The sequence below is a fragment of the Planococcus citri genome, chromosome 4, assembly GCF_950023065.1.
Source record: "Planococcus citri chromosome 4, ihPlaCitr1.1, whole genome shotgun sequence".
NCBI lineage: Eukaryota > Metazoa > Arthropoda > Insecta > Hemiptera > Pseudococcidae > Planococcus > Planococcus citri.
The window spans coordinates 28,971,134-28,989,919 of record NC_088680.1 but is presented as its reverse complement, the minus strand read 5'-3'; the positions used below and the strand labels follow the sequence as shown (position 1 = coordinate 28,989,919).

General features: G+C 35.2%; 1 long non-coding RNA gene across 1 annotated transcript in view; it reads right to left on the bottom strand.

Moving 5' to 3' along the window:
• Positions 1 to 13,075, bottom strand: part of LOC135844484 (uncharacterized) — a 36,954-nt gene extending 23,879 nt beyond the window's left edge. The window contains exons 1-2 of the long non-coding RNA XR_010558543.1: positions 12,870 to 13,075; positions 12,611 to 12,796 (exon numbers count right to left, since the gene is read on the bottom strand). This is a non-coding gene — a long non-coding RNA (uncharacterized LOC135844484). The remainder of the gene's footprint in view (positions 1 to 12,610; positions 12,797 to 12,869) is intronic.
• Between the last annotated feature and the right edge of the window lie 5,711 nt (positions 13,076 to 18,786).

Here is an 18,786-nt window from a genome sequence, read left to right as displayed (position 1 = left end):
AGAATTTTGAAATTTCCCCTCTCCCCACGCCTCACCCCACTCCTACAAAAAAAATAACTCCCGATTCGGATTCTACGACCTCGAAAACATATTATTCGACATATTGCGCATCGATGAGGGTCGAATCCTAATATCACCAATTAATTTTGTAGATTTTCTGACTTACCCCAAAGCGGGGTAAGTCAGAACAAGTTACATTTTATTCGATTGTGCAAAAGCTACTGTGACAATCGCGCTGAAATTTTTACCATAGGTTGAGAACCCTTATGGGAACCTACATACCAAATTTCAGCCATATCGGTTCATTAGTAGGAGAGTAACAGCTGATCAAAGTTGAAATTGTGAAAAAACGTTCTGACTTCCCCCGTGCACCTTAAATAAAAGTTCAAGAAGAAAGTACAAAGTCAACAAATTACAACACGAAAAGATTTCACCGAACTATTTTAGCACACTATACACTAAGCACAAAAGTTTTAACTTTACACGAAGCCATGTAGCTGTAAACTGGTTCCTCCAGGCACTTGAGGCTTATTTTATACACATAAGAATGAGTATGATTGGTTGATTCCATATCCCCAATTTCAATGATTAAAGTACATCAGCCAATCACAGAATAATCCACTCCAAAATTTATTGCTGAACACAAAAAAGAAAAGAAAAGAAATGACTCATTTCCTGTTGAATTTTTCACGCGGAAGTATGGTAGGTGTTAGATAGTCGATGTGATCCATTATAGAATCATCTACTTACTCCTAGCTATTGTATAGGTACGAGATAAGCTTGTGGGTTTTCCACTCTGTACTTGTACTTGATGTACATAATCATACCTGACAAATATACGTTTTATTCCGTTGTGTTCATTGCCTTACGAACATTGTGTTTTACCTCTCTTGATAGTTTGACATGGTATCAGGCGTAGTTTTCAAGTTGTAGATTGAAAAATTAATATGTAGTTTTGGCCTGAATTTTTTTTTGAACTTGTTTGCCGTTTTTTTATCGTTACGTACATTTTTTTGAGTGAATATGTTGGCTAGAGATCAGTTTTGTGGTGTTCCAGATTTCGATGGAACGAATTATCATACGTGGAGCTTTCGAATGAAGCTGTATTTAGAGGCAAAGGAAGTTTTGACCTGTATCTCGGTTGAACTGACGGATGCGACCAAATCCATGACAATGTCCAAACATCTCAGGAGTTAATTACACCAAAATGAACTACGCGAGAAGTATTCAATAAAGATTTATTCAAATAAATCAACAATTAAACACATTAAATGCACAAACGCACAGTGAAAAGTATCATGAGAACTTAGCTACACGAGACACACACACAGTAAGAATAAAAAAACTAATAGGGTAAGGAGAGTTAGCCGCGTAAAGTCAAGGACCATCTATGACTAGGTCTGATGTAGGAGGCGCAGCCACGTGGTGTACAAATGTACTACCGCTGACAATCCAAAGATTCTAAAGCCAAGAGTATTATTGCAAATTCGTTATCTCATGAAATGTTATGCCTCGTTTTGAACCAGACTTCGGCGAAAGGTATGTGGGACGTTTTAGAAAAGATGTATAATCATGTAGGTCATGCTGAACAAGTATTGGCTGAAAATGAGTTAAGTGGGTTACAATATGAACCCAGCAAGCAAACAAAAACCAAATTTATTGCTGAATTTGGAAAATGTGTTCATAAAGTCTGAGCCTCCAGTAAAGTAGTTGGTGAAGATGGAGAATTAGCTCATTTATTGTTGAAAATGCCAAAAGAGCTTGAGCATTTAAATGATATTGTTGATGTTTTACCTGCTGAAGAGTCTAAGCTGCAATATGTAAAGTCAAAGTTGTTCCTGTCAAGTAAACCCACTGAAATTCAAAGTACACCTTCTGAAGATAGTTCCAGTTCTGAGATAAAAAGTAGCTCCAGTTCCGAGAATAAAAGTGACGAGACTGCAGATGGTGTTAATTTGAGTTCATTATTTTATGCCAAAAAGGATATTCAGTGTTTTGGTTGCGGTGAAAAAGGTCATATGAAGAAACAGTGTCGTAATAAATGGACTAATCAAGGCAGACGTCATAATGGACATGGTAATTTTCGCAGTAATTAGTCCAATCATCAAGGGAGAAGAGGCTATCGGGGTTGTGGTAATAGCAACAATAATCAAAATCGTAATCCACCAGAATCGTTTCTAATCGAAGTAGATAATCATCAGTTGCCAATTAATAGTTCTGAAATTGAAGGTAATAGTACTTATATGTCTTGGTTGTTAGATAGTGGTGCTACAGACCACCTAGTTTGTAAAAAGGAATATTTTTCTGAGTGTGTTCGTTTGAAATAACCTGTTGATGTTAAGGTTGGTGATGGTTATCCATGTAAATCAGAATATATTGGTAATGTTAATGTTGTATTCAAAGTTGGTCGAAAATTAACTAGTTGTAAAATTAAAAATGTATATTTGGTAGAAGAAATTAGGAATAATCTGTTATCTCTGAGTACTATTGATCAGGCTAGGTATAAGGTTGTTTTAGGTGATGGTAAAGCAGAAGTGTATAATAGGACTAGATAGTTGATGAGTATTGGAACCAGAAAGGGTAAACTGTACGAGATAAAGTGCAAATATGAGGGCAAAAATGGTAATTTTGATAATGGTGATAAGTGTATCTATGCTTCACGTAAGGTTGAGACAGATAAAAAGTACTGGCACAGGGTTTTGGGTTATGTGAATTTTTATACTATCAAGGAGTTGGCTAAAGGTAATATGTTGGATGGTTTTCCTAGTAACGTTCCTGATGAGTATGTTGAATGTGATCTGTGTAACCTGAATAAGATGAGAAATTTATTGTTTGGCGGAGGTCGAAGTAAGGCTAATGATTTGCTTGAGATTGTTCACACAGACGTGAATGGACCTCATATGACAAAGGGTAATAAAGGAGAGCAATATTTTCTCACTTTTACAGACAATTATAGCAGTATCAACGTGAAGTCCGAGGTATTTGATTGTTTTGTGGATTATTATAACAAAGTAACAAATTTAACTAGTACGAAAATTTTGAATTTAAGATGTGATAATGGTCACGAATATATCAATAGGTAGTTTTATGATTTTTTGAGAGAGAAAGGGTTCTTTATTCAGAAGGTTCCACCATATACACAGCAGTTGAATGGATGTGCTGAATGTCTCAACCTCTCAATCAGGCGATTGTTAATCGCGCTAATTGTCTGTTTGATGAGTCTGGTGTTGATGAAAGATTTTGGCCAGAGCTTGTTAAAGCAGCAGTTTACATTGGCTATCGTGTACTTGCAAATTCAGTGGAAAATTGTACACCATTTGAGCTTCTTTTTGGTAAGAGACCTGACGTTTCAAATCTTGTTTTGTATGGATTGGAGGTTTTTGTTCGTGTACCTGACCGAAGGCCCCCATGTAGGGACGGGTCAAGAATATCCTTATGGTACCCTCTGCCTGTCGTAAAAGGCGACTAAAAGAGGACCAGGCAATCGCGGAGGCCTAGATAGCAGCCCTATCACCGTGATATATCTGGCATGGCTGGAAACCAAGTCAGACGAAAATCAACCTTACTCAAAACTCACAAACAACAGGAAACGGATGGAACTATGGGATCCCAGGCGGAGGTGAACCCCTGGTTAAAATAAAAACGCACGCTAACGAAAGGAAATACAAATTCGGAAACTGGAATGTAAGAGGATATGCAGCCAAGGAAGCAGAAATAAACAAAATTCTAAGCAGCAGAAATATAGACTTTGCCGTGATGTCTGAAACAAAGAAGAAAGGAAGTGGAACAATCGAATCTGGAAATTACATCGTTATCTACAGTGGAGTCGACAAGAAAACCAGAGCTGCAGGCGGAGTGATGTTACACATACATAATAAACACCGCGAAAACATCGACTCATACAACATATGGCATGAAAGAATTGTATCAGCAAGGATGAGATTGAAAAAAGACTTTCTTACAATAATCGGAGTATATGCACCAGAAGAGGGAAGAGAGGAACAAAGCGAAGAGTTCTACGAGTAACTACAGAGGGCAGTACAAGCAGTAAATCCAGAAGATAAATTGGTAATAGCAGGAGACTTGAATGCTCAGGTAGGAGATAAGCGGGTAAAGACAGTAACTGGTATGTATGGAACAGAAGGAATGAATACAAATGGGAAAAGACTGATAGATTTTTGCACTTTCAACGGATTAAGAATCATGAACACATTCTACCAACACAAGAAAGATCACAAGATGACATGGAGCAATACAAGAGGACAAAGCTCAATGATCGACCATTTCATAGCCAATGAAAATGCCGCAAAGAAATTCTTGGATGTAAGAACATACAGAGGCCTAGAAATAGGCACTGACCATCATTTTGTTCAAGGAGTAATGAGAATGGAAACAACAAGAATACCAGCAAGGAAAAATGAAAAGAAGATCAACACAAGAGCCCTGGATGACCCAACCAACCAATGGCTGTACCAAAGACGGATGAACATCATTAGTCAAGAGATACCAGCAAGCCAGGACATAGAAGAAGAATGGAAAAATATCAAATCCATTGTGACAAAAGCGGCAAAAGAAAGCTTAGGAATGGTTCCTTGCAGAATTGGGGCAAAGCGAATAAAGAATTGGGACAACAAAATCCAAGAACTCATACAAAAGAAAAGACAGGCATTCAGAAAATTCATGAGCACAAAAAGCGAGGTTGATGGTGAAGAATATCGAAAACAGTCGGCAAAAGTCAAGAGAAAGTCCAGGAAATTACAGAGAGAGAGCTGGGAAAATTTCATCACATTCCTGGAGCATGACACATACAAGTTACGGCCAAAGGTGTACAAGATCATAAGAAGAATTGACACAAATTTTAACGAAAGAGTGGGTTTGCCAAAGATTAAAATCAATGATGCAAAGGAATATTTTGAAGAACTCTGGAGTGATGAAAATGCACAAGATACAAAGATAGAAGATGAAATTGGAGAAACAGAAGACAGAATTTCAATTAAAGAGCTTCAAGAAGCTTTGAGAACAGCAAAAAATGCAAAAGCTCCAGGAGAAGATGGCATACCAACAGAATTGTACAAATATGCAAGTGGCGAATTTAAAAGAAGACTTCTGGAATTCCTAAATAGGATGTACCAAGAAGAAAGGGTACCTGAAGATTTCAAAACAGCAATTGTAATACCACTGTTCAAGAAAGGTGATATGTCAAACCTGAAAAACTACCGAGGAATAAGTCTACTAAACACCTGCTACAAGATATATGCGAAAATACTGGCAAAACGACTGGCAGAGCATGCAGAAGAAAAGCTGTCAGAAAGTCAAAACGGATTTAGAAAAGGAAGATCATGCACTGATGCAAGTTATACAGTAAAACTACTGATGGAAAAACGGATCGAATACAACCTAGAAACACACATGTGCTTTATAGACCTGGAAAAAGCATATGATAGGGTTAATAGAAAAAAACTGTTTGAAGTCCTAAAAGATGAAGAGATAACATATAAAATGCGAAAGGTGATAAACAGCATATATAAGAACACTAGAATAAGAGTACGAATTGGAAATAAACTCTCAGAACAAGCAGAAATAAACAGAGGAGTTCGCCAGGGATGCCCACTGTCTTGTGTTTTATTCAACATGTACATGGATCACATGGTAAAAGAATGGCAGAAAATGAAGCCAAAAGGAATCAAGACAGACAGAAGGCAAGAAATATCAACAGTATTATTCGCAGATGATCAAGCAGTACTAGCCGAAACAGAAGATGACCTACAGAGATCAATGTATAATTTAACAAAGACATCAGAAAAGTATGATATGAGAATATCTTCAGAGAAAACAAAAACAATGGCCTTCAAAGGAAAGGAGCCAGTAAGAAGCAAGATTGTAATAAATGGAAAAATCATTGAACAGGTCAACAATTTCAAATACCTGGGAAACACGATATCATACCAGGGAGAAGTAGATGTTGGTGGAAAGATTGCAAAGTTCCTGAGAGTCACAGGACTGATAAATAGGACCCTGAGAAGCAGTAAGGTGCGAAAAGAAACAAGATTGAAGGTGTACAATACCCTAGCAATACCAATGATGATGTATGGAAGCGAGGTATGGGCACTGAAGAAATCTGATAAAAGAAGAATAACGGCAGCAGAGATGAAGTTCATGAGGAGAACGGCAGGGGTGACTCTCAGAGACAGAGTCCCATCCGAGAAAATAACAGTAGATCTCGGAGTGAAGCCAGTCATGAAGAAGATAAAACAGTATAGGAAAGATTGGAGAAATCATGTCAAAAGGATGGAGGAAACAAGATCACCAAAACAGGTCCTCCAATATACACCAACGGGGAAGAGAAGCAGAGGGAGACCAAGGAGGAAACTCACGGATACCTCAGGCTCATCCTCAACAGGTTCCACACCGCAGCAGACAGGCCAATAGGCCTACCGCTTATAAGGAAACGACGACGACGACGACCTGACCGAAGGCATCCTGATAAATGGTCCAAGAAAGGAGTCTATGGGAAAATCATTGGTTTTGAGGAAACTGGTTATCGTATCTTGAGTAATGGAGAAATAACTGTGTCTAGGAACTTGAAGTTTATTGACCCAACCAAAAGTAGAATAATGTACCTACATAGTGAGGATGAAGAGGATGAGTCAAGGTCGAATGAGTTGAGGTCAAATGAATTGAGTGAACGTGAGTTACTTCGGAGATCGTCATGTGAGAAGAAACCAATAGATAGGTATGGCTCACCAGTTGCCTATTTTGTCCAGGTAGGTATTCCAGATACGTATGAGGAGGCAACTACTGATGAAAGAGCTGATGAATGGAAGGAGGCAATGGAAAAGGAGCTTCAAAATATTGAAAAGAATGCCACATGCATTGAAACTGACTTACCTGAAGGTCATAAAGCTCTAGATTTGAAGTGGGTATATGCCAAGAAACCTGATGGTTCGCTGAAAGCTTGAGTTGTTGTTTGTGGTTACCAACAAGATGATGAGCTTGAAGAATTATACTCACCAGTTGTTAGTATGGCAGCTGTAAAGACCTATTTTTTGTTAGCTGTGAAGAATAAATGGCACATTGAACAGTTGGATGTTGAAGCTGCGTTCTTAAATGGTGAAGTCAAATCAGAAGTTTATGTCAGTCCTCCAAAAGGATATCCTATCAGGCCTGGTAAAGTTCTCAAGTTAAAAAAGGCTCTATACAGTTTGTGCGAAAGTTGGTACGAATGCTTAGATAGGTATCTGAAATCTCTAGGTTTCAAGAATGTTGGTTCTGAGAGATGTATCTACGTGTGAGGAAATGTGTTCATATTGGTCTATGTAGATGATTTGTTGATTTGCGGTGGCGATCTCAGGGAAATTCAATCAGTGATTTGGAAATTGTGCTCAAGATTTTCTATGAAGGTCATGGGACCTGTATCAAATTATTTAGGAGTTGGAATTTGTTATGATCGAACTGGTGGCGTTATGGAATTGGTACAATCGTCATATATTGAAGAATTAGCTGTGAAATATCGTGTAGTAGACTCTGAGCAGATTTTTAAAACACCTATGGAAACTGGTCTCAAGTTGAGAAAAATGGACGAAGTGAGAGATGATTTGCCTTATAGGAGTTTGATAGGTGCATTGTTGTATATTGCTGCAGCAACTCGTCCTGATATCTCATTTTCGAGTGGTTATTTGAGTCGTTTTCAGGCACCCTATTGATAAGAAAAACGCGTTTTAGTCTCACTTTTCAGCTATTACGCCCGTGTTTTATCAAATCCGCTAGCTTTTTTCAAATTTGCTGTCACAATGTTCTACCTGAAACAGGTTTTGTTGAAGTAGACCGCGTTTTTCCACTGCATCCGCACTGCGTTTATGCCATCTCACACTCCAGGGGGTCTTTCATAAAAGCAATTACGCATGGCGTTTACGCGATTACGCCGGGTGTAAACGCGCCAAAAAATGCGGTCTCAGTTTTAAGTGTTTAACCGCGTTTTTCTTGGCAGTAGGGCAGGGTTGAGAGTGCTGAGATATTTGTATTGCACTCGTGATCTTTGTCTGAAATATGTTAGTATAGGTTCCTTGCATCCAGTTTTAGATTGTTACATTGATGCGGATCATGCTCAAGATCTAAATCAAATCAACTTTATTTTTTGCAATAGAAAGTCCACATCTGGATTCTTTATTCGTGTGTATGGAAATCCTGTGTTATGGAAGAGTGTCAAACAGGGAGCAGTGACCAGAGCATCCACTCAGGCTGAATTTTATGCACTTATTGATGCCACTCCAGAGGTGATGTGGATCAAGGGATTGTTGTCTGAGTTTGGTAAAGTGGATTACAACATTAAGATATACGAAGATAACTCTGGTGCTGTATCTCTTGCCTGTAGGGGTAATTTCACTGGCAGAAGTAAGCATATAGATATTGCTTATCATTTTGTTCATGATTTAGTTAAGGCTCTATATAAAGTGGGTGAGCGCATCGGCCATTTTGTTCCCTGAGTGATAACGGACTAGTAAGTATGCATACAATTTCTCACGTAAAAAATGCAATTTTCTCGATAGTTCGCGAGTCCGGGTGAACTTACGTGTAGTCTCAAATTAAAGACAATAAAATTTCCTATCGATCGATGTTAAATTTTGATCATTTCATGGAAAAATAACGACTTTATGAATACTTCAATTTTACTAATTTCTGCGTACTACGTATGTCGTCTTTAAACTAAAAATACTCGAAATTTTCAGTGGACGCATAGGTATTTTAATACAGCAAAATGTTCGTTATTTTATTCTCTTTAAAATGAGCTATTACCGAAAGCTCTACATACAACCGTTCAAAAGTTTTCGAAGTTGAAAGTTGGGAAAACAAGCTGCGGATGGTAAGTACTGAACTTTGAACTAATATTACTCGAAATTTTCAGTGGACACGTAGGTATTTTAATACATCAAAATGTTCGTAATTGTATCCTTTTTAAAATGGTTGTTTACCGAAAGCTCTACCTTCAACCGTTCAAAAGTTTTTGAAGTTCAAAGTTGCGGAAAGTGGTCAAATTGTGTTATCACTGTTATCAGTCACTTCCCTAGCGACCAAACGATATCTTTTCATATCTCATACAAGTCTGTATCAAGTCTGTGCTATATCCATACAATAGCGAAAATGTCCGCCTATATCGCTAAATTGTTGGAAATCTGTTGATATCTTAGCGATATTCAGCGATATTCAGAAATCTGACCAGCAATATCTACCAGATATAGGACTGCTATACTATATACCACATAGATATCTGAGGAATGTATTCTCGATTTCCAGGGTATATCGTGTGCTATATCACTAGATATCTAGCCTATATCTGTAGATATCATCCAATTTCTGTGATATAGGTAGGTATCTATATCCTATGTATATCTTCCTTCTGGTGGATTTCGATATAGAGTTTTCGAAACCACATTGATATAAAATGTAAGTCTTGAAAAAAATACTGCAAGTCACAAAGAATAATTTTGCATTGAAAAACAAAAAAAGTTAATTTCTACACCAGTAGGTAATGTAACAATTTTCACTTCTCTTGTAAAATACTCTCTACGTAGGTATATGACTCACAGTATTTGCTTCAAAACATACATTTTACATCAATACAATTCAAAAATTCTAAGTACAACCAATAACCCTGCTCAAACATGGAGAATGCCTCACTCTCAAAGCTCACAAGCCACTAACCAGGGAACCTCATGCAGGGGCACCACCAGCCCGGGGAGGAGGTGCCGGGGCGAATTATTTATTTATTGTTATTTCTTTTAGATATGGTACCAACAGCAATATCTGGCCTAATGATCATATTAGGTACACACATATAACAAAATAATGATTATGACGTGTTACTTTTGGATTTTTGACATTAAAATTGGTCACAACAAAATTTGGAAAAGAACTTAAAATTTTAAAAATTATGTTTTTGAAAAAAAAAGTTTGGAGAAGAGTTTAAAAGTTTTGAACCATGCTTTAGTTGAAAAAAAAAGGATAAGAAAAAAAGGAAGCACAAACGTAATCTTCAAAAAAAGAGTTAAAATAAATCAAAGTACCTCAATGAAAATGAAATCACAGTCTAATGAAATTCGTATTGGTAACTTCATTCACTCCATTCAAAAATGCTGAATTTTCAAGATTTCAGAAATATCATCCAACACAAACACATACACTGATTTATAAAACATTTTCAAAAAAATTTCACCATCCTTAAAAAACAAAAAATGAACACAGTTATGAAACACACCAGAAAACACTTCGGAAATAACAAACCATCAATTTCACTTTTCAGCCATCTTGACTTGAATGATTCTCTATACACACATTGCACACGTTATACTGAATACAAAAAGAAGTGTTGAAGAAATCGTTCTATAACTCAGGAAATCTGTAGGATATCGCTACTTTTACATAAAATCACCTCATGTAGAAATGATATTCTAGAGATATCGCCAAACCCATATCCTATCCACGATATCCTGTGAAACTGAATCGCATAAATCGTTTGCAAATCGTGAAATGCTATTCAGATATCTATGTGGCATAAAAACGCCAAGTTTGGTCGATAGGGTTACCTAGTTTTGATCAGTATTTTACTTTCCGCAACTTTGATCTTCAAGATCTTTTGAACGATGAGGGGTAGAACTTTCGTTATAAGCTCATTTTAAAGACGATAAAATTACGAACATTTTGCTGTATTAAAATATCCATGTGTCCGTTGAAAATTTTGAGTAAAATTTGTTCAAAGTCAAATACTTACTGCCCGCAGCTGATTTTCGCAACTTTCAACTTCGAAAACTTTTGAACGGTTGCATGTAGAGCTTTCGGTAATAGCTCATTTTAAAGAGGATAAAATAACGAACATTTTACTGTAATAAAATACCTATGTGTCCACTGAAAATTTCGAGTATTTTTACTTCAAAGATGACGTACGTAGTATGCAAAAATCAGTAAAATAGAAATATTCATTAAATCGTTATTTTTACGCGAAATGATCAAAATTTAACATCAATCGATAGGGAATTTTATTGTCTTTAATTTAAGACTGCATAACAGTTCACCCAAACTCGCGAACAATTTAAAAAATTGCATTTATTTTTTTACATAAGAAATTGTATGCATAATTACTGGTTCGTTATCACTTCAGGGAACAAAATGGTGGATGCGCTCACCTGGTTTATATAGAGCCCTAATTTAGTCTCCAAGGGAGAGATTTGTGTAATTCCAGTGGCGAGTGAGGAAAATATTGCGGATATTTTCACCAAGCCCCTAGACCGGACCAAATTTGAATATTTTTGAGGTTCAATGGGGGTTGTTCCTAGATTGAGTGTCTAGCCTGTTTGCATTGAGCTTTACTTATCGTTTTATACTTCGTTGTTTTAAATTATGTTGTGAAATATTTATTTGTTATGTTATATTATTCAATTTGTGTATTAATTTGTTTTAATGGAATATTTTATTGTGAAATTTTGTAATGTATAAAATTGTTAATTTATGTCACATCGAGGTGGCATGTTAGATAGTCGATGTAATCTGTTATAGAATCATCTATGTATTCGTAGCTATTGTATAGGTACGAGATAAGCTTGTGGGTTTTCCACTCTGTACTTGTACTCGATGTACATAATCATACCTGACAAATATACGTTTTATTCAGTTGTGTTCATTGCCTTATGTACATTGTGTTTTACCTCTCTCGATAGTTTGACAGTAGGTACCCACCTTTCATGCTAGTATCAACCCAAATGCTCTCAGGGGCCATTTCATCCCTCATATGTGCCGATAGTTTTTTTGTGTTTTTTAGAAAACCCCTCTCATTTGAATGGTTCTAGGCCCACTCCCTTGGGGGTAGAAGGACAATTGAAAATTTGACGTAGAACACAAAAATAATGCTATTTTCGACGTTAAATCAACCCCTCGCAAGAAAATCAAAAAAACGACCTGGCAGGACACTTTTCACGCTCTAGGATGGATGCGACACACATGGGGTACGGCGTGAGACAAAAAACCTTTTGTAGGAATTAGTCCGAATAAATCATCTTATTTCATCTAAAATTCCTGTACTACAGTTAATTATACTTAATAATGATAGCAGGTGATTGGTTAGAGGGTGGCGTGGGGGTGGGGGCATGGATGCGGTGGGAGTTGCTTGTGAGCAATCTTTATACCAGTTCCTCTCTAGCTTATATAGGTAGTATTTTATTGCGTTTTTTTTGTTTTCTCTCTTGATGGATCACCATTTACTAATGTTTAGCTAGAATTATGATATATTTTTGGTTGTTTTTTTTTGTTTTTTAATTCTGTATGTTCCCCTCTACAGCTTCAGAACATGTTTTAGTTTTTTATCATCCCCTTAACTATAAGCGGTCTCTCCGGTAATTGGCTTCCAGCTGTTGGAGAAACCTAAATTGTTAAAATAAAATAAAATAAAATAAAACTTTCCACCAACTATATGCATCTACATATTTCACGTTGCCAACTTACATTTTTAATGAAAAACTTTCTCTGGGGTTCACGATATTTCTGTCCACCCTGTATAGGTACCTACCTTCTTGATAACTATACGTACATATTATGAACTACGCCAAATAATAATTTCAAGTACCTTTTTCATTTCCAGCAATACGTTTTTCTGTAACAACACTACAATTTTCTTTTCAGCAGTGATTGCGCGTTGAATCACCTGTGTCAGGTTACCCAATAATTTGCCATCCAACTTATCTAATGCAGCTTGTTTGTCAGTGGTAGCATTCTCCATTTTTTTCAACAATATTTCGAAGGAAGTGATTTCCTAAAAATACAAGTGATTGTAATCAGGTGGTATTGTGATGAATTCATAATCACCATCTCCAAGGACAACTTACTTGATTTACTTGTGTTTCAATACTTATATTAGGCGGTGGTACTGGTCCTGCATAAGCACACAATGATAGGATAGAGAAATATAAAACAAAATTCTTAGAAACACGGAACATTTTGTAGTTACCTACATTATTTTTCAAAATTAAAAAGATGTTATAGTGTACGCTTAACTACTGCCAGTGCCACGTAAGTAAGGTTGAAATTGAATTATGAAACATATTCAATCAATAGATGAAATTCATTGATCTAATGAGTTTCTTCCAACTAATCTTTTCAATTAGTATTTTTTTAATCTGAAATGCCTCTTACAATATTAATGTTTCTGATCAGATTGATAGGTACACGGTAATAGTTTTTAGCGAAATTTTTGTAAAAAAGGATGGGTATTGCGGTAGGCCCAACTTTGGATAAAAAGTTCGTGGGTCAAAAATTTTGATAGTTCTCGACGTTTTGAGCTCAAACTAGACGATTCCTGGTGTGTCAGATTTTATATATATATATAGGTAATATTTAAGCATAGCCATTGTGGTGCCTGTTTGAAGTATACGTATAGTCATGTCCGGATTAAAATTTTTCCAGTATGCTGGAATACTTCCCTTGTTGGCGTGATTGCACAGATGCTATGAATTTTGCTCTAAGAATTTTCCTAAAACCGTACTAATTAGTCCCTCATCTACGTCACTTACAATATATATAAATATGTACATTATTATACTCACCATAATATTAGCTATACATATTTCCAGTCAATTCGAGAAGATAATTTTATTTTTTTAAATAAATGAGTGCGAGATTTTAATAATGAAGAGAATTTTCCGAATTGAACACGGAAAAAAAAAGTATAGGTAATTTTTATTATTTTAGCACAATAACCGGATCCCATTCGAAAATACAGTAGAATTTATTTTAGAACTTGGTATTTTCAACTGGTCACACAAAATTATTTTTAATGTGATGGCATGGTAAAAATTATTCCTCCATAATGACTTTTACTGTACCATGATAGTAAAAATTACACGAACCAATAATGTAAAAATTGATGTGTGGTGAAGAAAGAAAATACTCCTCTTGAAGTAATTTTTACTATTTGAAAAGTAAAAATTATTCTATCGTAATAATTTTTACTATATTTCAATAGTAAAAATTACTCGAACCAATTGTGCAAAGATTATTAGGCGTTGAAGTAAAAAATGCTCGTTTTGAGATAATTTTTACTGTTTGATAAATAAAAAGTACTTGTGGTGAGGTAATTTTTACTTTTGAGCAATGATATAAATTTTCAAAATGAAATTTAAAAAAATTAAAATGAAGGGGAAGGGATGTGCAATTTTGAATTTTTTTTGCACCGTTAGATTCTACTTCATGTGGAGGATTCTTGACAATTTTAATCTCTTACGAAAATTTCCTAACCTAATGACCTAACAGGGAATCGAACCTGGTACCTTACGTTTACCTAACTACCTAACTTAACTACTCCGCTATGACCACGCTACTAATAAATGAGGATTAAAAGAATATATTTGTTTGCAAACGCGTGGTGCTATTTCAAATCACGTTACTGTTTATTACGTGCAGTTTGATTGGATAGCACTTTTTCACATGTTTGTGTGTGTATTTTCTGTGTTGCCGGTATATCGTATAAAATTTCAAGGTCTAAACTGCGTTTTTCGATTTTTGGTGAATTTTTGAAAATCGAATTTAGGCCAAAAGTGAGAGAAAAAATCAAAATTTTACCAAATTGACCAAGAAAGCTGAAATTTGGGATATACCCTATTTTCGACATGCCAAATCGATTGGAGACGGTTTCAACCCATTTTGAGCAGTTCTGGAGCCTCCAGCAGGTTTTTGAAACTCGAAATTCCCACAAAGTTCCATCAAATTGGTTTGTAAAGCTAAAATTTATTCTAAAAACTAATTTCAATACGCTACGAAGTACTGCAGGTGAATTTCAAGTCGTTTTGGATCCTCCAGCAACTGTTTGAAAATTCCTGAAGCCTCCAGCAGATTTTTGAAACTTTAAATTTTCACAAAATTTCATCAAATAGAGATGGAAAGCTGAAATTTACTCTACACTCCAATTTTAACACACTCTGAAAACGACTTCTGGTGGATTTCAAGTCATTTTACAGCCTCCAACGACTTTTTTTAACATTACTGGAGCCTCCAGTAGATTTTTTAAACTTGAAATTTCCTCAAAATTTTATCAAACCAAGATGGAGAATCGAAATTCATTCTGCAAACTAATTTCAATACGCTACGAAGTTGACTGCTGGTGAATTTCAAGTCATTTTAGAGCCTCCAACGACTGTTTTGAACATTACTGGAGCCTCCAGTAGATTTTTGAAGATTGAAATTTCCCCAAAATTTCATCAAACCAAGATGGAGAGTCGAAATTCATTCTGCAAACTAATTTCAATGCGCTACGAAGTTGACTGCTGGTGAATTTCAAGTCGTTTTGGAGCCTCCAGCAACTTTTTGAAAGGTTGTATGACGTTTTTTTGTCAAATTGAAATTTCAAAACCATTTGAAACCATCATGTAATCTGCGAAGTAAATTTCAGCTTGCCAACTCTATTTGATAATTTAATGTTGGGGAAATTTCAAGTTCCAAAAATCTACTGGAGGTTGCAGTAATTTTCAAAAAAGTCGCTGGATGCCCTAAAATTACTGGAACCCACCTGAAGTCGTCTTCAGAGGGTGTTAAAATTGGAGTGTAGAGTAAATTTCAGCTTTACATCTCCATTTGATGAAATTTTGTGAAAATTTAAAGTTTCAAAAATCTGCTGGAGGCTCCAGAACTGCTCAAAACGGCTTGAAACCGTTTCCAATCGATTTGGCATGTCGAAAATAGGGTATATTCCAAATTTCAGCTTTCTTGGTCAACTTGGTGAAATTTTGATTTTTTCCCTCAGTTTTAGCCTAAATTCGGTTTTCAAAAATTCACCAAAAATCGAAAAACGCACTTTAGACCTTGAAATTTTGACAGGTGATAAATTTTTGCATGATCTTTCGATCTACCTTTGTAAAGTTTGAAAAAGTTCGTGCAAGTCCTATGTTAAAACGCAAAATCTGCGATTTCGGCTGACCTGTCAATCAAAATTGCCGCCATTTTGTAAGTAAGGCCAACTTTTTTTTTGGCAAGTTTGCTTTAAAATGTTCTTCAGGATGTCCCCTTTAAGAAAAAAGCTGTCCCGGAGGATCGGCGGAGGGGGGGATGCAATTACTCCTATTGTCATATGCCGGACTATTAATATTGACACAGTAATTCGTGTTTTCCATGTACGAGTAGTAAGAATTACTCTCACAATGCGTGATATTTACTTAGAAATAATAGTAAAAATTACTTTTATAACTGAGTAATTTTTACTTGGGCAGAATAGTGAAACTTTACTATCCGTGAATAGTAAAAATTACCGTTACAATCGCAACAGATAATACCACCTGGTGCAGTACTTTTTATTCAATCATACAATTTTATTTTTTACCAGAACAGAATAGTAAAAATTTACCATCCGTAAATAGTAAAAATTACATTGAATTTTGTGGGAAAAAATACTATACAGAAATGTAATTTTTACTTTCATCACGAATTGAACCACACGTTGAGTGATTTTTACTATGAGATTAGTAAATTTTACTTAATAGGTATAGGTAAAACTCTCAGTACCGCACTGTTTTCAGAGCGGTATTGTTACACTTTACCGGCTACTTTCAGCAGTACGGTACTGACGCGAGTTTATCAGTGACACAACCGTAATATCAACAATACCTATGTGAGTATGCATAAAATGGCGATTAGTGAATCTTTATAACATTTTTCAGACGTTTTTGAGCGAATCTATTCTAACTGAACTATTAAATTAAATATTCTTCTGTACTTTCAATACTATGATTAAGGATTTGGGCCAGTTCATTCCTCATATTCGTACATATTCGATGAAATTTAGTTTCAACTTTCAAAAGATATCAAGTTACGTTGTTAAATTCTTTTATGAATAATTTTTTCAAAGTAAGAACATCATAGACCACAGTACCTGTTGATAATTCCTTGGGAGAGTTGATTTACAAACAAAACACACATTGAGAATGATCAAGTGAAGTGTAACTAATTTCGAGAATAAACGGTAATACATAATATGAGTATATAAGTACTTTGGTAAAATTCACATCACTTTGTTATCATCACATTATAAACAAAACAAAATTCATTTTCTGATACCTAGATAGAAATTGAACATCCACGATTTATTTCAAAACTAAACGAACTAAACGAAGTAAAATTCACTCAAAGAAGTAAGAAATCACATGTACGTAAATCTGTAATCTACTTTCAGCCAGTTCATTCGAAGGTATTCGATGAAATTTGTGTTCAAAAGATATCAAGTAACCATGTTTTAAAATTCTTTTTTGAAGAATAAATTGTATGTACGAGTACATAACTAAACTACTACGTACTTCAGTAAAATTCACATCACTTTGTTATCATCACTTCACATTTTAATGTAAATACTAAAAATCGAAATTGATTTTGTGAATAAATAAACTAAAACAAAACGGAATTCATTTTCTGATAGATAAAAATCAAACACCCATTGCTTTATTTCAAAATTAAACGAATAAGAAGAAAGAAATTCATATTCAAGAAATCAAAATCACTACCACATGTACGTACGTTATCTTTTCTATCTACTGAAAAACACGCTTCGAATGTAAAGCAGGGTTGCCATTTAGATAAATAATTAAAGAACTACAATTGTAATTTTTTTTACATTTTTGTGTAATTTTGTACGCATAGTGACTTAAAGACAACTGCCTTGTTTTAAACAGTGAGGCACTGAGAGCTTTACCTATACTAATTAAGTAAAACATATTACTCAACGATTCGGCAAATGTACGTGAACACCAACTCGTGTGCTTTGCAACGCTCGCCTTCGGCTCGCGCTGCAAAAATCACACTCGTTGGTATTCACGCACTTTACCGAACAGTTAAGTAATATACTATTACTATGAGGTTTGTAAATTCTACCTAATTTTGGGTAAAATATATTTTTTGGCGGACATTTATTATTTTTTAACAGGTAATTTATGTTAAAATTTTTTTCCGTGAAGTGATTTTAGAACCGTTTTGAAATGTTTATTTTACTTGGATCTCCGTTACAAAATCTATGTATTTAATAAAGAAGATATTTTGACATAGGTAGACTTCAGTTAATACTTTGTCTATCTACTCGTATAGATTCATTATCTCTCCCAACCAACATTTTAGAAACACTATTTATGTTATGAATTATTCTTTATTCAAACCAATAATTCACCGGTAAAAATATCTCCGATTATACAAAATATTCGTCCGTAATGACAAAAAAACTTCCTGTGTTCGGATTTAAATAATATTTTTGAAAAAACGAACGAAACGAGGAAAGTTCAAATCTTCAATGTTTATTTCAGATAGGCATTATAAAATAGGCCTGATTGGTCTGTTTATAATAACACTGGAATTTCCTGTAATCTGAAAAAAAAAAACGTAGCAATTTGCGTATAGAAGACGATAACTTGAACACTTCTTTAGGAATGCTCATAGGAATTTGAAATGCGTAATGCAGTAAAGAAAGAACAATCGCAACGTTCACAATTCCACAATTTTGGACACACTGGAATTGAACGTTCTGTTGAAGCAATCAATATGCATAATTTGGTACTGTGTATAGAATGTAGGTATAATGTCGAAGTCTGCGGAAAATGAGAAGCCCTAATAAGACGTCAGGACATTAGATAGGTATAGTAGAACGACTTTAAACACCGCTTTTGGAAAGTGTGAACTAAGTTAGTTGATATTTATGTACTTAGGAGATTTTTACTCAACGTCTTTTGCTTCACAAATGATATTCTTAAACACGAGAAAAATCCATTTATAGTACAG